Below are 21,272 nucleotides of genomic sequence, written 5' to 3' on the forward strand. Positions count from 1 at the left end.
AATCGCCGGCAAACGAAAACCCGCGATTTCCCGTAAATCCCGGGCTGGGCCCGTATAGTCAAAAGTATACAAAGAAAGTACCCAGGGAGTAAACTCAATTCCCGAACGATTTTTTAAATCACTTTTTCACCACTAAAACGCATGAGACTTGTAGTTTTTAAGAATGTTTTCATTTTTGATGAGACGCTGAATAAAAGCAGTTTAATCGCCGGCAAACGAAATCCCGCGTTTTCCCGTAAATCCGGGGCTTGGCCCGTATAGTCGAATATATACAAAGAAAGTACCCAGGGTGTAAACTCATTTCCCGAACGATTTTTTAAATTTTTTTTTCACCACTAAAACGCATGAGACTTGTCGTTTTCAAAAATGTTTTCATTTTTGATGAGACGCTGAATAAAAGCAGTTTAATCGCCGGCAAACGAAATCCCGCTATTTCCCGTAAATCCCGGCTTGGCCCGTATAGTCAAAAGTATACAAAGAAAGTACCCTGGGAGTAAACTCATTTCCCAAACGATTTTTTATATTATTTTTTTACCACTAAACGCATGAAACTTGTAGTTTTCAAAAATATTTTCATATTTGATGGGATGCTGAATAAAAGAAGTTTAATCGCCGGCAAACGAAAATCCGCGATTTCCCGTAAATCCCGGACTCGGCCCGTATAGTCAAAAGTATACAAAGAAAGTACCCAGGGAGTAAACTCATTTCCCGAACGATTTTTTAAATCACTTTTTCACCACTAAAACGCATGAGACTTGCAGTTTTCAAAAATGTTTTCATTTTTGATGAGACGCTTAATGAAAGAGGTTTAATCGCCGGCAAACGAAAACCCGCGATTTCCCGTAAATCCCGGGCTTGGCCCGTATAGTCGAATGTATACAAAGAAAGTACCCTGTGAGTAAACTCATTTCCAGAACGATTTTTTAAATTATTTTTTCACCACTAAAACGCATAAGACTTGTAGTTTTTTAAAATGTTTTCATTTTTGATGAGACGCTGAATAAAAGAAGTTTAATCGCTGGCAAACGAAAACCCGCGATTTCCCGTAAATCCCGGCTTTGCCCGTATAGTGAAAAGTATACAAAGAAAGTACCCAGGGAGTAAACTCATTTCCCGAACGATTTTTTAAATTATTTTTTCACCACTAAAACGCATGAGACTTGTAGTTTTCAAAAATGTTTTCATTTTTGATGAGACGCTGAAAAAAAGCAGTTTAATCGCCGGCAAACGAAAACCTGCGATTTCCCTAAATCCCGAACTCGGCCCGTATAGTCAAAAGTATACAAAGAAAGTACCCAGGGAGTAAACTCATTTCAAGAACGATTTTTTAAATTATTTTTTCACCACTAAAACGCATAAGACTTGTAGTTTTTTAAAATGTTTTCATTTTTGATGAGACGCTGAATAAAAGAAGTTTAATCGCTGGCAAACGAAAACCCGCGATTTCCCGTAAATCCCGGGCTTGGCCCGTATAGTCGAATGTATACAAAGAAAGTACCCTGTGAGTAAACTCATTTCCAGAACGATTTTTTAAATTATTTTTTCACCACTAAAACGCATAAGACTTGTAGTTTTTTAAAATGTTTTCATTTTTGATGAGACGCTGAATAAAAGAAGTTTAATCGCTGGCAAACGAAAACCCGCGATTTCCCGTAAATCCCGGCTTTGCCCGTATAGTGAAAAGTATACAAAGAAAGTACCCAGGGAGTAAACTCATTTCCCGAACGATTTTTTAAATTATTTTTTCACCACTAAAACGCATGAGACTTGTAGTTTTCAAAAATGTTTTCATTTTTGATGAGACGCTGAAAAAAAGCAGTTTAATCGCCGGCAAACGAAAACCTGCGATTTCCCTAAATCCCGAACTCGGCCCGTATAGTCAAAAGTATACAAAGAAAGTACCCAGGGAGTAAACTCATTTCAAGAACGATTTTTTAAATTATTTTTTCACCACTAAAACGCATAAGACTTGTAGTTTTTTAAAATGTTTTCATTTTTGATGAGACGCTGAATAAAAGAAGTTTAATCGCTGGCAAACGAAAACCCGCGATTTCCCGTAAATCCCGGCTTTGCCCGTATAGTGAAAAGTATACAAAGAAAGTACCCAGGGAGTAAACTCATTTCCCGAACGATTTTTTAAATTATTTTTTCACCACTAAAACGCATGAGACTTGTAGTTTTCAAAAATGTTTTCATTTTTGATGAGACGCTGAATAAAAGAAGTTTAATCGCCGGCAAACGAAAACCCGCGATTTCCCGTAAATCCCGGCTTGGCCCGTATAGTGAAAAGTATACAAAGAAAGTACCCAGGGAGTAAACTCATTTCCCGAACGATTTTTCAAATTATTTTTTCACCACTAAAACGCATGAGACTTGTAGTTTTCAAAAATGTTTTCATTTTTGATGAGACGCTGAAAAAATGCAGTTTAATCGCCGGCAAACGAAAACTTGCGATTTCCCTAAATCCCGAACTCGGCCCGTATAGTCAAAAGTATACAAAGAAAGTACCCAGGGAGTAAACTCATTTCAAGAACGATTTTTTAAATTATTTTTTCACCACTAAAACGCATAAGACTTGTAGTTTTTAAAAATGTTTTCATTTTTGATGAGACGCTGAATAAAAGAAGTTTAATCGCAGGCAAACGAAAACCCGCGATTTCCCGTAAATCCCGGCTTGGCCCGTATAGTCAAAAGTATACAAAGAAAGTACCCAGGGAGTAAACTCATTTCCCGAACGATTTTTTAAATTATTTTTTCACCACTAAAACGCATGAGACTTGTGGTTTTCAAAAATGTTTTCATTTTTGATGAGACGCTGAATAAAAGAAGTTTAATCGCCGGCAAACGAAAACCCGCGATTTCCCGTAAATCCCGGGCTGGGCCCGTATAGTCAAAAGTATACAAAGAAAGTACCCAGGGAGTAAACTCAATTCCCGAACGATTTTTTAAATCACTTTTTCACCACTAAAACGCTGAAAAAAAGAAGTTTAATCGCCGGCAAACAAAAACCTACGATTTCCCGTAAATCCGGGGCTTGGCCCGTATATTCGAATATATACAAAGAAAGTACCCAGGGTGTAAACTCATTTCCCGAACGATTTTTTAAATTTTTTTTTCACCACTAAAACGCATGAGACTTGTAGTTTTCAAAAATGTTTTCATTTTTGATGAGACGCTTAATGAAAGAGGTTTAATCGCCGGAAAACGAAAACCCGCGATTTCCCGTAAATCCCGGGCTTGGCCCGTATAGTCTAATGTATACAAAGAAAGTACCCTGTGAGTAAACTCATTTCCAGAACGATTTTTTAAATTATTTTTTCACCACTAAAACGCATAAGACTTGTAGTTTTTAAAAATGTTTTCATTTTTGATGAGACGCTGAATAAAAGAAGTTTAATCGCCGGCAAACGAAAACCCGCGATTTCCCGTAAATCCCGGCTTGGACCGTATAGTGAAAAGTATACAAAGAAAGTACCCAGGGAGTAAACTCATTTCCCGAACGATTTTTTAAATTATTTTTTCACCACTAAAACGCATGAGACTTGTAGTTTTCAAAAATGTTTTCATTTTTGATGAGACGCTGATTAAAAGAAGTTTAATCGCCGGCAAACGAAAACCCGCGATTTCCCGTAAATCCCGGGCTTGGCCCGTATAATCAAAAGTATACAAAGAAAGTACCCAGGGAGTAAACTCATTTTCCGAACGATTTTTTAAATTACTTTTTCACCACTAAAACGCATGAGACTTGTAGTTTTTAAAAAGGTTTTCATTTTTGATGAGACGCTGAATAAAAGAAGTTTAATCGCCGGCAAACGAAAACCTGCGATTTCCCGTAAATCCTGGACTCGGCCCGTATAGTCAAAAACATACAAAGAAAGTACCCAGGGAGTAAACTCATTTCCCAAACGATTTTTTAAATTATTATTTCACCACTAAAACGCATGAGACTAGTAGTTTTCAAGAATGTTTTCATTTTTGATGAGACGCTAAATAAAAGCAGTTTAATCGCCGGCAAACGAAAACCCGCGATTTCCCGTAAATCCGGGGCTTGGCCCGTATAGTCGAATGTATACAAAGAAAGTACCCTGGGAGTAAACTCATTTCGCAAACGATTTTTTAAATTTTTTTTTCACCACTAAAACGCATGAGACTTGTAGTTTTCAAAAATGTTTTCATTTTTGATGAGACGCTTAATGAAAGAGGTTTAATCGCCGGAAAACGAAAACCCGCGATTTCCCGTAAATCCCGGGCTTGGCCCGTATAGTCGAATGTATACAAAGAAAGTACCCAGGGAGTAAACTCATTTCCCGAACGATTTTTTAAATTACTTTTTCACCACTAAAACGCATGAGACTTGTAGTTTTTAAAAATGTTTTCATTTTTGATGAGACGCTGAATAAAAGAAGTTTAATCGCCGGCAAACGAAAACCCGCGATTTCCCGTAAATCCCGGCTTGGACCGTATAGTGAAAAGTATACAAAGAAAGTACCCAGGGAGTAAACTCATTTCCCGAACGATTTTTTAAATTATTTTTTCACCACTAAAACGCATGAGACTTGTAGTTTTCAAAAATGTTTTCATTTTTGATGAGACGCTGATTAAAAGAAGTTTAATCGCCGGCAAACGAAAACCCGCGATTTCCCGTAAATCCCGGGCTTGGCCCGTATAATCAAAAGTATACAAAGAAAGTACCCAGGGAGTACACTCATTTTCCGAACGATTTTTTAAATTACTTTTTCACCACTAAAACGCATGAGACTTGTAGTTTTTAAAAATGTTTTCATTTTTGATGAGACGCTGAATAAAAGAAGTTTAATCGCCGGCAAACGAAAACCTGCGATTTCCCGTAAATCCTGGACTCGGCCCGTATAGTCAAAAATATACAAAGAAAGTACCCAGGGAGTAAACTCATTTCCCAAACGATTTTTTAAATTATTATTTCACCACTAAAACGCATGAGACTAGTAGTTTTCAAGAATGTTTTCATTTTTGATGAGACGCTGAATAAAAGCAGTTTAATCGCCGGCAAACGAAAACCCGCGATTTCCCGTAAATCCCGGGCTTGGCACGTATAGTCGAATGTATACAAAGAAAGTACCCTGTGAGTAAACTCATTTCCAAAACGATTTTTTAAAATATATTTTCACCACTAAAACGCATAAGACTTGTAGTTTTTAAAAATATTTTCATATTTGATGGGACGCTGAATAAAAGAAATTTAATCGCCGGCAAACGAAAACCCGCAATTTCCCGTAAATCCCGGGCTTGGCCCGTATAGTCAAAAGTATACAAAGAAAGTACCCAGGGAGTAAACTCATTTCCCGAACGATTTTTTATATTATTTTTTTACCACTAAACGCATGAAACTTGTATTTTTTAAAAATATTTTCATATTTGATGGGATGCTGAATAAAAGAAGTTTAATCGCCAACAAACGAAAATCCGCGATTTCCCGTAAATCCCGGACTCGGCCCGTATAGTCAAAAGTATACAAAGAAAGTACCCAGGGAGTAAACTCATTTCCCGAACAATTTTTTAAATTATTTTTTCACCACTAAAACGCATGAGACTTGTAGTTTTCAAAAATGTTTTCATTTTTGATGAGACGCTTAATGAAAGAGGTTTAATCGCCGGCAAACGAAATCCCGCGTTTTCCCGTAAATCCGGGGCTTGGCCCGTATAGTCGAATGTATACAAAGAAAGTACCCAGGGAGTAAACTCATTTCGCAAACGATTTTTTAAATTTTTTTTTCACCACTAAAACGCATGAGACTTGTAGTTTTCAAAAATGTTTTCATTTTTGATGAGACGCTTAATGAAAGAGGTTTAATCGCCGGAAAACGAAAACCCGCGATTTCCCGTAAATCCCGGGCTTGGCCCGTATAGTCGAATGTATACAAAGAAAGTACCCTGTGAGTAAACTCATTTCCAGAACGATTTTTCAAAACTATTTTTTCACCACTAAAACGCATAAGACTTGTAGTTTTTAAAAATGTTTTCATTTTTGATGAGACGCTGAATAAAAGAAGTTTAATCGCTGGCAAACGAAAACCCGCGATTTCCCGTAAATCCCGGCTTGGCCCGTATAGTGAAAAGTATACAAAGAAAGTACCCAGGGAGTAAACTCATTTCCCGAACGATTTTTCAAATTATTTTTTCACCACTAAAACGCATGAGACTTGTAGTTTTCAAAAATGTTTTCATTTTTGATGAGACGCTGAAAAAAAGCAGTTTAATCGCCGGCAAACGAAAACCTGCGATTTCCCTAAATCCCGAACTCGGCCCGTATAGTCAAAAGTATACAAAGAAAGTACCCAGGGAGTAAACTCATTTCAAGAACGATTTTTTAAATTATTTTTTCACCACTAAAACGCATAAGACTTGTAGTTTTTAAAAATGTTTTCATTTTTGATGAGACGCTGAATAAAAGAAGTTTAATCGCAGGCAAACGAAAACCCGCGATTTCCCGTAAATCCCGGCTTGGCCCGTATAGTCAAAAGTATACAAAGAAAGTACTCAGGGAGTAAACTCATTTCCCGAACGATTTTTTAAATTATTTTTTCACCACTAAAACGCATGAGACTTGTGGTTTTCAAAAATGTTTTCATTTTTGATGAGACGCTGAATAAAAGAAGTTTAATCGCCGGCAAACGAAAACCCGCGATTTCCCGTAAATCCCGGGCTGGGCCCGTATAGTCAAAAGTATACAAAGAAAGTACCCAGGGAGTAAACTCAATTCCCGAACGATTTTTTAAATCACTTTTTCACCACTAAAACGCATGAGACTTGTAGTTTTTAAGAATGTTTTCATTTTTGATGAGACGCTGAATAAAAGCAGTTTAATCGCCGGCAAACGAAATCCCGCGTTTTCCCGTAAATCCGGGGCTTGGCCCGTATAGTCGAATATATACAAAGAAAGTACCCAGGGTGTAAACTCATTTCCAGAACGATTTTTTAAATTTTTTTTTCACCACTAAAACGCATGAGACTTGTAGTTTTCAAAAATGTTTTCATTTTTGATGAGACGCTGAATAAAGGAACTTTAATCGTATAGTGAAAAGTATACAAAGAAAGTACCCAGGGAGTAAACTCATTTCCCGAACGATTTTTTAAATTATTTTTTCACCACTAAAACGCATGAGACTTGTAGTTTTCAAAAATGTTTTCATTTTTGATGAGACGCTGAATAAAAGAAGTTTAATCGCCGGCAAACGAAAACCCGCGATTTCTCGTAAATCCCGGCTTGGCCCGTATAGTCAAAAGTATACAAAGAAAGTACCCTGGGAGTAAACTCATTTCCCAAACGATTTTTTATATTATTTTTTTACCACTAAACGCATGAAACTTGTAGTTTTTAAAAATATTTTCATATTTGATGGGATGCTGAATAAAAGACGTTTAATCGCCGGCAAACGAAAATCCGCGATTTCCCGTAAATCCCGGACTCGGCCCGTATAGTCAAAAGTATACAAAGAAAGTACCCAGTGAGTAAACTCATTTCCCGAACGATTTTTTAAATCACTTTTTCACCACTAAAACGCATGAGACTTGTAGTTTTCAAAAATGTTTTCATTTTTGATGAGACGCTTAATGAAAGAGGTTTAATCGCCGGAAAACGAAAACCCGCGATTTCCCGTAAATCCCGGGCTTGGCCCGTATAGTCGAATGTATACAAAGAAAGTACCCTGTGAGTAAACTCATTTCCAGAACGATTTTTCAAAACTATTTTTTCACCACTAAAACGCATAAGACTTGTAGTTTTTAAAAATGTTTTCATTTTTGATGAGACGCTGAATAAAAGAAGTTTAATCGCTGGCAAACGAAAACCCGCGATTTCCCGTAAATCCCGGCTTGGCCCGTATAGTGAAAAGTATACAAAGAAAGTACCCAGGGAGTAAACTCATTTCCCGAACGATTTTTCAAATTATTTTTTCACCACTAAAACGCATGAGACTTGTAGTTTTCAAAAATGTTTTCATTTTTGATGAGACGCTGAAAAAAAGCAGTTTAATCGCCGGCAAACGAAAACCTGCGATTTCCCTAAATCCCGAACTCGGCCCGTATAGTCAAAAGTATACAAAGAAAGTACCCGGGGAGTAAACTCATTTCAAGAACGATTTTTTAAATTATTTTTTCACCACTAAAACGCATAAGACTTGTAGTTTTTAAAAATGTTTTCATTTTTGATGAGACGCTGAATAAAAGAAGTTTAATCGCAGGCAAACGAAAACCCGCGATTTCCCGTAAATCCCAGCTTGGCCCGTATAGTCAAAAGTATACAAAGAAAGTACCCAGGGAGTAAACTCATTTCCCGAACGATTTTTTAAATTATTTTTTCACCACTAAAACGCATGAGACTTGTAGTTTTCAAAAATGTTTTCATTTTTGATGAGACGCTGAATAAAAGAAGTTTAATCGCCGGCAAACGAAAACCCGCGATTTCTCGTAAATCCCGGCTTGGCCCGTATAGTCAAAAGTATACAAAGAAAGTACCCTGGGAGTAAACTCATTTCCCAAACGATTTTTTATATTATTTTTTTACCACTAAACGCATGAAACTTGTAGTTTTTAAAAATATTTTCATATTTGATGGGATGCTGAATAAAAGACGTTTAATCGCCGGCAAACGAAAATCCGCGATTTCCCGTAAATCCCGGACTCGGCCCGTATAGTCAAAAGTATACAAAGAAAGTACCCAGTGAGTAAACTCATTTCCCGAACGATTTTTTAAATCACTTTTTCACCACTAAAACGCATGAGACTTGTAGTTTTCAAAAATGTTTTCATTTTTGATGAGACGCTTAATGAAAGAGGTTTAATCGCCGGAAAACGAAAACCCGCGATTTCCCGTAAATCCCGGGCTTGGCCCGTATAGTCGAATGTATACAAAGAAAGTACCCTGTGAGTAAACTCATTTCCAGAACGATTTTTCAAAACTATTTTTTCACCACTAAAACGCATAAGACTTGTAGTTTTTAAAAATGTTTTCATTTTTGATGAGACGCTGAATAAAAGAAGTTTAATCGCTGGCAAACGAAAACCCGCGATTTCCCGTAAATCCCGGCTTGGCCCGTATAGTGAAAAGTATACAAAGAAAGTACCCAGGGAGTAAACTCATTTCCCGAACGATTTTTCAAATTATTTTTTCACCACTAAAACGCATGAGACTTGTAGTTTTCAAAAATGTTTTCATTTTTGATGAGACGCTGAAAAAAAGCAGTTTAATCGCCGGCAAACGAAAACCTGCGATTTCCCTAAATCCCGAACTCGGCCCGTATAGTCAAAAGTATACAAAGAAAGTACCCAGGGAGTAAACTCATTTCAAGAACGATTTTTTAAATTATTTTTTCACCACTAAAACGCATAAGACTTGTAGTTTTTAAAAATGTTTTCATTTTTGATGAGACGCTGAATAAAAGAAGTTTAATCGCAGGCAAACGAAAACCCGCGATTTCCCGTAAATCCCGGCTTGGCCCGTATAGTCAAAAGTATACAAAGAAAGTACCCAGGGAGTAAACTCATTTCCCGAACGATTTTTTAAATTATTTTTTCACCACTAAAACGCATGAGACTTGTGGTTTTCAAAAATGTTTTCATTTTTGATGAGACGCTGAATAAAAGAAGTTTAATCGCCGGCAAACGAAAACCCGCGATTTCCCGTAAATCCCGGGCTGGGCCCGTATAGTCAAAAGTATACAAAGAAAGTACCCAGGGAGTAAACTCAATTCCCGAACGATTTTTTAAATCACTTTTTCACCACTAAAACGCATGAGACTTGTAGTTTATAAGAATGTTTTCATTTTTGATGAGACGCTGAATAAAAGCAGTTTAATCGCCGGCAAACGAAATCCTGCGTTTTCCCGTAAATCCGGGGCTTGGCCCGTATAGTCGAATATATACAAAGAAAGTAACCAGGGTGTAAACTCATTTCCCGAACGATTTTTTAAATTTTTTTTTCACCACTAAAACGCATGAGACTTGTAGTTTTTAAAAATGTTTTCATTTTTGATGAGACGCTGAATAAAGGAACTTTAATCGTATAGTGAAAAGTATACAAAGAAAGTACCCAGGGAGTAAACTCATTTCCCGAACGATTTTTTAAATTATTTTTTCACCACTAAAACGCATGAGACTTGTAGTTTTTAAAAATGTTTTCATTTTTGATGAGACGTTGAATAAAAGAAGTTTAATCGCAGGCAAACGAAAACCCGCGATTTCCCGTAAATCCCGGCTTGGCCCGTATAGTCAAAAGTATACAAAGAAAGTACCCAGGGAGTAAACTCATTTCCCGAACGATTTTTTAAATTATTTTTTCACCACTAAAACGCATGAGACTTGTGGTTTTCAAAAATGTTTTCATTTTTGATGAGACGCTGAATAAAAGAAGTTTAATCGCCGGCAAACGAAAACCCGCGATTTCCCGTAAATCCCGGGCTGGGCCCGTATAGTCAAAAGTATACAAAGAAAGTACCCAGGGAGTAAACTCAATTCCCGAACGATTTTTTAAATCACTTTTTCACCACTAAAACGCATGAGACTTGTAGTTTTTAAGAATGTTTTCATTTTTGATGAGACGCTGAATAAAAGCAGTTTAATCGCCGGCAAACGAAATCCCGCGTTTTCCCGTAAATCCGGGGCTTGGCCCGTATAGTCGAATATATACAAAGAAAGTACCCAGGGTGTAAACTCATTTCCCGAACGATTTTTTAAATTTTTTTTTCACCACTAAAACGCATGAGACTTGTAGTTTTCAAAAATGTTTTCATTTTTGATGAGACGCTGAATAAAGGAACTTTAATCGTATAGTGAAAAGTATACAAAGAAAGTACCCAGGGAGTAAACTCATTTCCCGAACGATTTTTTAAATTATTTTTTCACCACTAAAACGCATGAAACTTGTAGTTTTCAAAAATGTTTTCATTTTTGATGAGACGCTGAATAAAAGAAGTTTAATCGCCGGCAAACGAAAACCCGCGATTTCTCGTAAATCCCGGCTTGGCCCGTATAGTCAAAAGTATACAAAGAAAGTACCCTGGGAGTAAACTCATTTCCCAAACGATTTTTTATATTATTTTTTTACCACTAAACGCATGAAACTTGTAGTTTTCAAAAATATTTTCATATTTGATGGGATGCTGAATAAAAGAAGTTTAATCGCCGGCAAACGAAAATCCGCGATTTCCCGTAAATCCCGGACTCGGCCCGTATAGTCAAAAGTATACAAAGAAAGTACCCAGGGAGTAAACTCATTTCCCGAACGATTTTTTAAATCACTTTTTCACCACTAAAACGCATGAGACTTGTAGTTTTCAAAAATGTTTTCATTTTTGATGAGACGCTTAATGAAAGAGGTTTAATCGCCGGCAAACGAAAACCCGCGATTTCCTGTAAATCCCGGGCTTGGCCCGTATAGTCGAATGTATACAAAGAAAGTACCCTGTGAGTAAACTCATTTCAAGAACGATTTTTTAAATTATTTTTTCACCACTAAAACGCATAAGACTTGTAGTTTTTGAAAATGTTTTCATTTTTGATGAGACGCTGAATAAAAGAAGTTTAATCGCAGGCAAACGAAAACCCGCGATTTCCCGTAAATCCCGGCTTGGCCCGTATAGTCAAAAGTATACAAAGAAAGTACCCAGGGAGTAAACTCATTTCCCGAACGATTTTTTAAATTATTTTTTCACCACTAAAACGCATGAGACTTGTGGTTTTCAAAAATGTTTTCATTTTTGATGAGACGCTGAATAAAAGAAGTTTAATCGCCGGCAAACGAAAACCCGCGATTTCCCGTAAATCCCGGGCTGGGCCCGTATAGTCAAAAGTATACAAAGAAAGTACCCAGGGAGTAAACTCAATTCCCGAACGATTTTTTAAATCACTTTTTCACCACTAAAACGCATGAGACTTGTAGTTTTTAAGAATGTTTTCATTTTTAATGAGACGCTGAATAAAAGCAGTTTAATCGCCGGCAAACGAAATCCCGCGTTTTCCCGTAAATCCGGGGCTTGGCCCGTATAGTCGAATATATACAAAGAAAGTACCCAGGGTGTAAACTCATTTCCCGAACGATTTTTTAAATTTTTTTTTCACCACTAAAACGCATGAGACTTGTAGTTTTCAAAAATGTTTTCATTTTTGATGAGACGCTGAATAAAGGAACTTTAATCGTATAGTGAAAAGTATACAAAGAAAGTACCCAGGGAGTAAACTCATTTCCCGAACGATTTTTTAAATTATTTTTTCACCACTAAAACGCATGAGACTTGTAGTTTTTAAAAATGTTTTCATTTTTGATGAGACGTTGAATAAAAGAAGTTTAATCGCAGGCAAACGAAAACCCGCGATTTCCCGTAAATCCCGGCTTGGCCCGTATAGTCAAAAGTATACAAAGAAAGTACCCAGGGAGTAAACTCATTTCCCGAACGATTTTTTAAATTATTTTTTCACCACTAAAACGCATGAGACTTGTGGTTTTCAAAAATGTTTTCATTTTTGATGAGACGCTGAATAAAAGAAGTTTAATCGCCGGCAAACGAAAACCCGCGATTTCCCGTAAATCCCGGGCTGGGCCCGTATAGTCAAAAGTATACAAAGAAAGTACCCAGGGAGTAAACTCAATTCCCGAACGATTTTTTAAATCACTTTTTCACCACTAAAACGCATGAGACTTGTAGTTTTTAAGAATGTTTTCATTTTTGATGAGACGCTGAATAAAAGCAGTTTAATCGCCGGCAAACGAAATCCCGCGTTTTCCCGTAAATCCGGGGCTTGGCCCGTATAGTCGAATATATACAAAGAAAGTACCCAGGGAGTAAACTCATTTCCCGAACGATTTTTTAAATTTTTTTTTCACCACTAAAACGCATGAGACTTGTAGTTTTCAAAAATGTTTTCATTTTTGATGAGACGCTGAATAAAGGAACTTTAATCGTATAGTGAAAAGTATACAAAGAAAGTACCCAGGGAGTAAACTCATTTCCCGAACGATTTTTTAAATTATTTTTTCACCACTAAAACGCATGAGACTTGTAGTTTTCAAAAATGTTTTCATTTTTGATGAGACGCTGAATAAAAGAAGTTTAATCGCCGGCAAACGAAAACCCGCGATTTCTCGTAAATCCCGGCTTGGCCCGTATAGTCAAAAGTATACAAAGAAAGTACCCTGGGAGTAAACTCATTTCCCAAACGATTTTTTATATTATTTTTTTACCACTAAACGCATGAAACTTGTAGTTTTCAAAAATATTTTCATATTTGATGGGATGCTGAATAAAAGAAGTTTAATCGCCGGCAAACGAAAATCCGCGATTTCCCGTAAATCCCGGACTCGGCCCGTATAGTCAAAAGTATACAAAGAAAGTACCCAGGGAGTAAACTCATTTCCCGAACGATTTTTTAAATCACTTTTTCACCACTAAAACGCATGAGACTTGTAGTTTTCAAAAATGTTTTCATTTTTGATGAGACGCTTAATGAAAGAGGTTTAATCGCCGGCAAACGAAAACCCGCGATTTCCTGTAAATCCCGGGCTTGGCCCGTATAGTCGAATGTATACAAAGAAAGTACCCTGTGAGTAAACTCATTTCCAGAACGATTTTTTAAATTATTTTTTCACCACTAAAACGCATAAGACTTGTAGTTTTTAAAAATGTTTTCATTTTTGATGAGACGCTGAATAAAAGAAGTTTAATCGCTGGCAACCGAAAACCCGCGATTTCCCGTAAATCCCGGCTTTGCCCGTATAGTGAAAAGTATACAAAGAAAGTACCCAGGGAGTAAACTCATTTCCCGAACGATTTTTTAAATTATTTTTTCACCACTAAAACGCATGAGACTTGTAGTTTTCAAAAATGTTTTCATTTTTGATGAGACGCTGAAAAAAAGCAGTTTAATCGCCGGCAAACGAAAACCTGCGATTTCCCTAAATCCCGAACTCGGCCCGTATAGTCAAAAGTATACAAAGAAAGTACCCAGGGAGTAAACTCATTTCAAGAACGATTTTTTAAATTATTTTTTCACCGTTAAAACGCATAAGACTTGTAGTTTTTAAAAATGTTTTCATTTTTGATGAGACGCTGAATAAAAGAAGTTTAATCGCAGGCAAACGAAAACCCGCGATTTCCCGTAAATCCCGGCTTGGCCCGTATAGTCAAAAGTATACAAAGAAAGTACGCAGGGAGTAAACTCATTTCCCGAACGATTTTTTAAATTATTTTGTCACCACTAAAACGCATGAGACTTGTGGTTTTCAAAAATGTTTTCATTTTTGATGAGACGCTGAATAAAAGAAGTTTAATCGCCGGCAAACGAAAACCCGCGATTTCCCGTAAATCACGGGCTGGGCCCGTATAGTCAAAAGTATACAAAGAAAGTACCCACGGAGTAAACTCAATTCCCGAACGATTTTTTAAATCACTTTTTCACCACTAAAACGCATGAGACTTGTAGTTTTCAAAAATGTTTTCATTTTTGATGAGACGCTGAAAAAAAGCAGTTTAATCGCCGGCAAACGAAAACCTGCGATTTCCCTAAATCCCGAACTCGGCCCGTATAGTCAAAAGTATACAAAGAAAGTACCCAGGGAGTAAACTCATTTCAAGAACGATTTTTTAAATTATTTTTTCACCACTAAAACGCATAAGACTTCTAGTTTTTAAAAATGTTTTCATTTTTGATGAGACGCTGAATAAAAGAAGTTTAATCGCAGGCAAACGAAAACCCGCGATTTCCCGTAAATCCCGGCTTGGCCCGTATAGTCAAAAGTATACAAAGAAAGTACCCAGGGAGTAAACTCATTTCCCGAACGATTTTTTAAATTATTTTTTCACCACTAAAACGCATGAGACTTGTGGTTTTCAAAAATGTTTTCATTTTTGATGAGACGCTGAATAAAAGAAGTTTAATCGCCGGCAAACGAAAACCCGCGATTTCCCGTAAATCCCGGGCTGGGCCCGTATAGTCAAAAGTATACAAAGAAAGTACCCAGGGAGTAAACTCAATTCCCGAACGATTTTTTAAATCACTTTTTCACCACTAAAACGCATGAGACTTGTAGTTTTTAAGAATGTTTTCATTTTTGATGAGACGCTGAATAAAAGCAGTTTAATCGCCGGCAAACGAAATCCCGCGTTTTCCCGAAAATCCGGGGCTTGGCCCGTATAGTCGAATATATACAAAGAAAGTACCCAGGGTGTAAACTCATTTCCCGAACAATTTTTTAAATTTTTTTTTCACCACTAAAACGCATGAGACTTGTAGTTTTCAAAAATGTTTTCATTTTTGATGAGACGCTGAATAAAGGAACTTTATTCGTATAGTGAAAAGTATACAAAGAAAGTACCCAGGGAGTAAACTCATTTCCCGAACGATTTTTTAAATTATTTTTTCACCACTAAAACGCATGAGACTTGTAGTTTTTAAAAATGTTTTCATTTTTGATGAGACGCTGAATAAAAGAAGTTTAATCGCAGGCAAACGAAAACCCGCGATTTCCCGTAAATCCCGGCTTGGCCCGTATAGTCAAAAGTATACAAAGAAAGTACCCAGGGAGTAAACTCATTTCCCGAACGATTTTTTAAATTATTTTTTCACCACTAAAACGCATGAGACTTGTGGTTTTCAAAAATGTTTTCATTTTTGATGAGACGCTGAATAAAAGAAGTTTAATCGCCGGCAAACGAAAACCCGCGATTTCCCGTAAATCCCGGGCTGGGCCCGTATAGTCAAAAGTATACAAAGAAAGTACCCAGGGAGTAAACTCAATTCCCGAACGATTTTTTAAATCACTTTTTCACCACTAAAACGCATGAGACTTGTAGTTTTTAAGAATGTTTTCATTTTTGATGAGACGCTGAATAAAAGCAGTTTAATCGCCGGCAAACGAAATCCCGCGTTTTCCCGTAAATCCGGGGCTTGGCCCGTATAGTCGAATATATACAAAGAAAGTACCCAGGGTGTAAACTCATTTCCCGAACGATTTTTTAAATTTTTTTTTCACCACTAAAACGCATGAGACTTGTAGTTTTCAAAAATGTTTTCATTTTTGATGAGACGCTGAATAAAGGAACTTTAATCGTATAGTGAAAAGTATACAAAGAAAGTACCCAGGGAGTAAACTCATTTCCCGAACGATTTTTTAAATTATTTTTTCACCACTAAAACGCATGAGACTTGTAGTTTTCAAAAGTGTTTTCATTTTTGATGAGACGCTGAATAAAAGAAGTTTAATCGCCGGCAAACGAAAACCCGCGATTTCTCGTAAATCCCGGCTTGGCCCGTATAGTCAAAAGTATACAAAGAAAGTACCCTGGGAGTAAACTCATTTCCCAAACGATTTTTTATATTATTTTTTTACCACTAAACGCATGAAACTTGTAGTTTTCAAAAATATTTTCATATTTGATGGGATGCTGAATAAAAGAAGTTTAATCGCCGGCAAACGAAAATCCGCGATTTCCCGTAAATCCCGGACTCGGCCCGTATAGTCAAAAGTATACAAAGAAAGTACCCAGGGAGTAAACTCATTTCCCGAACGATTTTTTAAATCACTTTTTCACCACTAAAACGCATGAGACTTGTAGTTTTCAAAAATGTTTTCATTTTTGATGAGACGCTTAATGAAAGAGGTTTAATCGCCGGCAAACGAAAACCCGCGATTTCCCGTAAATCCCGGGCTTGGCCCGTATAGTCGAATGTATACAAAGAAAGTACCCTGTGAGTAAACTCATTTCCAGAACGATTTTTTAAATTATTTTTTCACCACTAAAACGCATAAGACTTGTAGTTTTTAAAAATGTTTTCATTTTTGATGAGACGCTGAATAAAAGAAGTTTAATCGCTGGCAAACGAAAACCCGCGATTTCCCGTAAATCCCGGCTTTGCCCGTATAGTGAAAAGTATACAAAGAAAGTACCCAGGGAGTAAACTCATTTCCCGAACGATTTTTTAAATTATTTTTTCACCACTAAAACGCATGAGACTTGTAGTTTTCAAAAATGTTTTCATTTTTGATGAGACGCTGAAAAAAAGCAGTTTAATCGCCGGCAAACGAAAACCTGCGATTTCCCTAAATCCCGAACTCGGCCCGTATAGTCAAAAGTATACAAAGAAAGTACCCAGGGAGTAAACTCATTTCAAGAACGATTTTTTAAATTATTTTTTCACCGTTAAAACGCATAAGACTTGTAGTTTTTAAAAATGTTTTCATTTTTGATGAGACGCTGAATAAAAGAAGTTTAATCGCAGGCAAACGAAAACCCGCGATTTCCCGTAAATCCTGGCTTGGCCCGTATAGTCAAAAGTATACAAAGAAAGTACGCAGGGAGTAAACTCATTTCCCGAACGATTTTTTAAATTATTTTGTCACCACTAAAACGCATGAGACTTGTGGTTTTCAAAAATGTTTTCATTTTTGATGAGACGCTGAATAAAAGAAGTTTAATCGCCGGCAAACGAAAACCCGCGATTTCCCGTAAATCACGGGCTGGGCCCGTATAGTCAAAAGTATACAAAGAAAGTACCCAGGGAGTAAACTCAATTCCCGAACGATTTTTTAAATTACTTTTTCACCACTAAAACGCATGAGACTTGTAGTTTTTAAGAATGTTTTCATTTTTGATGAGACGCTGAATAAAAGCAGTTTAATCGCCGGCAAACGAAATCCCGCGTTTTCCCGTAAATCCGGGGCTTGGCCCGTATAGTCGAATATATACAAAGAAAGTACCCAGGGTGTAAACTCATTTCCCGAACGATTTTTTAAATTTTTTTTTCACCACTAAAACGCATGAGACTTGTAGTTTTCAAAAATGTTTTCATTTTTGATGAGACGCTGAATAAAGGAACTTTAATCGTATAGTGAAAAGTATACAAAGAAAGTACCCACGGAGTAAACTCATTTCCCGAACGATTTTTTAAATTATTTTTTCACCACTAAAACGCATGAGACTTGTAGTTTTTAAAAATGTTTTCATTTTTGATGAGACGCTGAATAAAAGAAGTTTAATCGCCGGCAAACGAAAACCCGCGATTTCCCGTAAATCCCGGCTTGGCCCGTATAGTCAAAAGTATACAAAGAAAGTACCCTGGGAGTAAACTCATTTCCCAAACGATTTTTTAAATTATTTTTTCACCACTAAAACGCATGAGACTTGTAGTTTTCAACAATGTTTTCATTTTTGATGAGACGCTGAATAAAAGAAGTTTAATCGCCGGCAAACGAAAACCCGCGATTTCCCGTAAATCACGGGCTGGGCCCGTATAGTCAAAAGTATACAAAGAAAGTACCCAGGGAGTAAACTCAATTCCCGAACGATTTTTTAAATCACTTTTTCACCACTAAAACGCATGAGACTTGTAGTTTTTAAGAATGTTTTCATTTTTGATGAGACGCTGAATAAAAGCAGTTTAATCGCCGGCAAACGAAATCCCGCGTTTTCCCGTAAATCCGTGTCTTGGCCCGTATAGTCGAATATATACAAAGAAAGTACCCAGGGTGTAAACTCATTTCCCGAACGATTTTTTAAATTTTTTTTTCACCACTAAAACGCATGAGACTTGTAGTTTTCAAAAATGTTTTCATTTTTGATGAGACGCTGAATAAAGGAACTTTAATCGTATAGTGAAAAGTATACAAAGAAAGTACCCACGGAGTAAACTCATTTCCCGAACGATTTTTTAAATTATTTTTTCACCACTAAAACGCATGAGACTTGTAGTTTTCAAAAATGTTTTCATTTTTGATGAGACGCTGAATAAAAGAAGTTTAATCGCCGGCAAACGAAAACCCGCGATTTCCCGTAAATCCCGGCTTGGCCCGTATAGTCAAAAGTATACAAAGAAAGTACCCTGGGAGTAAACTCATTTCCCAAACGATTTTTTAAATTATTTTTTCACCACTAAAACGCATGAGACTTGTAGTTTTCAACAATGTTTTCATTTATGATGAGACGCTGAATAAATGTAGTTTAATCGCCGGCAAACGAAAACCCGTGATTTCCCATAAATCCCGGGCTCGGCCCGTATAGTCAAAAGTATACAAAGAAAGTACCCAGGGAGTAAACTCATTTCCCGAACGATTTTTTAAATCACTTTTTCACCACTAAAACGCATGAGACTTGTAGTTTTTAAAAATGTTTTCATTTTTGATGAGACGCTGAATAAAAGAAGTTTAATCGCCGGCAAACGAAAACCTGCGATTTCCTGTAAATCCTGGACCCGGCCCGTATAGTCAAAAGTATACAAAGAAAGTACCCAGGGATTAAACTCATTTCCCAAACGATTTTTTAAATTATTATTTCACCACTAAAACGCATGAGGCTTGTAGTTTTCAAGAATGTTTTCATTTTTGATGAGACGCTGAATAAAAGAAGTTTAATCGCCGCCAAACTAAAACCCGCGATTTCCCGTAAATCCCGGCTTGGCCCGTATAGTCAAAAGTATACAAAGAAAGTACCCAGGAAGTAAACTCATTTCCCGAACGATTTTTTAAATTATTTTTTCACCACTAAAACGCATGAGAATTGTAGTTTTCAAAAATGTTTTCATTTTTGATGAGACGCTGATAAAAAGCAGTTTAATCGCCGGCAAACGAGAACCTGCGATTTCCCTAAATCCCGGACTCGGCCCGTATAGTCAAAAGTATACAAAGAAAGTACCCAGGGAGTAAACTCATTTCAAGAACGATTTTTTAAATTATTTTTTCACCACTAAAACGCATAAGACTTGTAGTTTTTAAAAATGTTTTCATTTTTGATGAGACGCTGAATAAAAGAAGTTTAATCGCAGGCAAACGAAAACCCGCGATTTCCCGTAAATCCCGGCTTGGCCCGTATAGTCAAAAGTATACAAAGAAAGTACCCAGGGAGTAAACTCATTTCCCGAACGATTTTTTAAATTATTTTTTCACCACTAAAACGCATGAGACTTGTGGTTTTCAAAAATGTTTTCATTTTTGATGAGACGCTGAATAAAAGAAGTTTAATCGCCGGCAAACGAAAACCCGCGATTTCCCGTAAATCCCGGGCTGGGCCCGTATAGTCAAAAGTATACAAAGAAAGTACCCAGGGAGTAAACTCAATTCCCGAACGATTTTTTAAATCACTTTTTCACCACTAAAACGCACGAGACTTGTAGTTTTTAAGAGTGTTTTCATTTTTGATGAGACGCTGAATAAAAGCAGTTTAATCGCCGGCAAACGAAATCCCGCGTTTTCCCGTAAATCCGGGTCTTGGCCCGTATAGTCGAATATATACAAAGAAAGTACCCAGGGTGTAAACTCATTTCCCGAACGATTTTTTAAATTTTTTTTTCACCACTAAAACGCATGAGACTTGTAGTTTTCAAAAATGTTTTCATTTTTGATGAGACGCTGAATAAAGGAACTTTAATCGTATAGTGAAAAGTATACAAAGAAAGTACCCAGGGTGTAAACTCATTTCCCGAACGATTTTTTAAATTATTTTTTCACCACTAAAACGCATGAGACTTGTAGTTTTCAAAAATGTTTTCATCTTTGATGAGACGCTGAATAAAAGAAGTTTAATCGCCGGCAAACGAAAACCCGCGATATCCCGTAAATCCCGGCTTGGCCCGTATAGTCAAAAGTATACAAAGAAAGTACCCAGGGAGTAAACTCGTTTCCCGAACGATTTTTTAAATCACTTTTTCACCACTAAAACGCATGAGACCTGTAGTTTTTAAAAATGTTTTCATTTTTGATGAGACGCTGAATAAAAGAAGTTTAATCGCCGCCAAACTAAAACCCGCGATTTCCCGTAAATCCCGGCTTGACCCGTATAGTCAAAAGTATACAAAGAAAGTACCCAGGAAGTAAACTCATTTCCCGAACGATTTTTTAAATTATTTTTTCACCACTAAAACGCATGAGAATTGTAGTTTTCAAAAATGTTTTCAATTTTGATGAGACGCTGATAAAAAGCAGTTTAATCGCCGGCAAACGAAAACCTGCGATTTCCCTAAATCCCGGACTTGGCCCGTATAGTCAAAAGTATACAAAGAAAGTACCCAGGGAGTAAACTCATTTCCAGAACGATTTTTTAAATTATTTTTTCACCACTAAAACGCATAAGACTTGTAGTTTTTAAAAATGTTTTCATTTTTGATGAGACGCTGAATAAAAGCAGTTTAATCGCCGGCAAACGAAAACCTGCGATTTCCCGTAAATCCCGGACTCGGCCCGTATAGTCAAAAGTATACAAAGAAAGTACCCAGGGAGTAAACTCATTTCCAGAACGATTTTTTAAATTATTTTT

This window comes from Hydractinia symbiolongicarpus, chromosome 6 (assembly GCF_029227915.1).
Source record: "Hydractinia symbiolongicarpus strain clone_291-10 chromosome 6, HSymV2.1, whole genome shotgun sequence".
Lineage (NCBI taxonomy): Eukaryota > Metazoa > Cnidaria > Hydrozoa > Anthoathecata > Hydractiniidae > Hydractinia > Hydractinia symbiolongicarpus.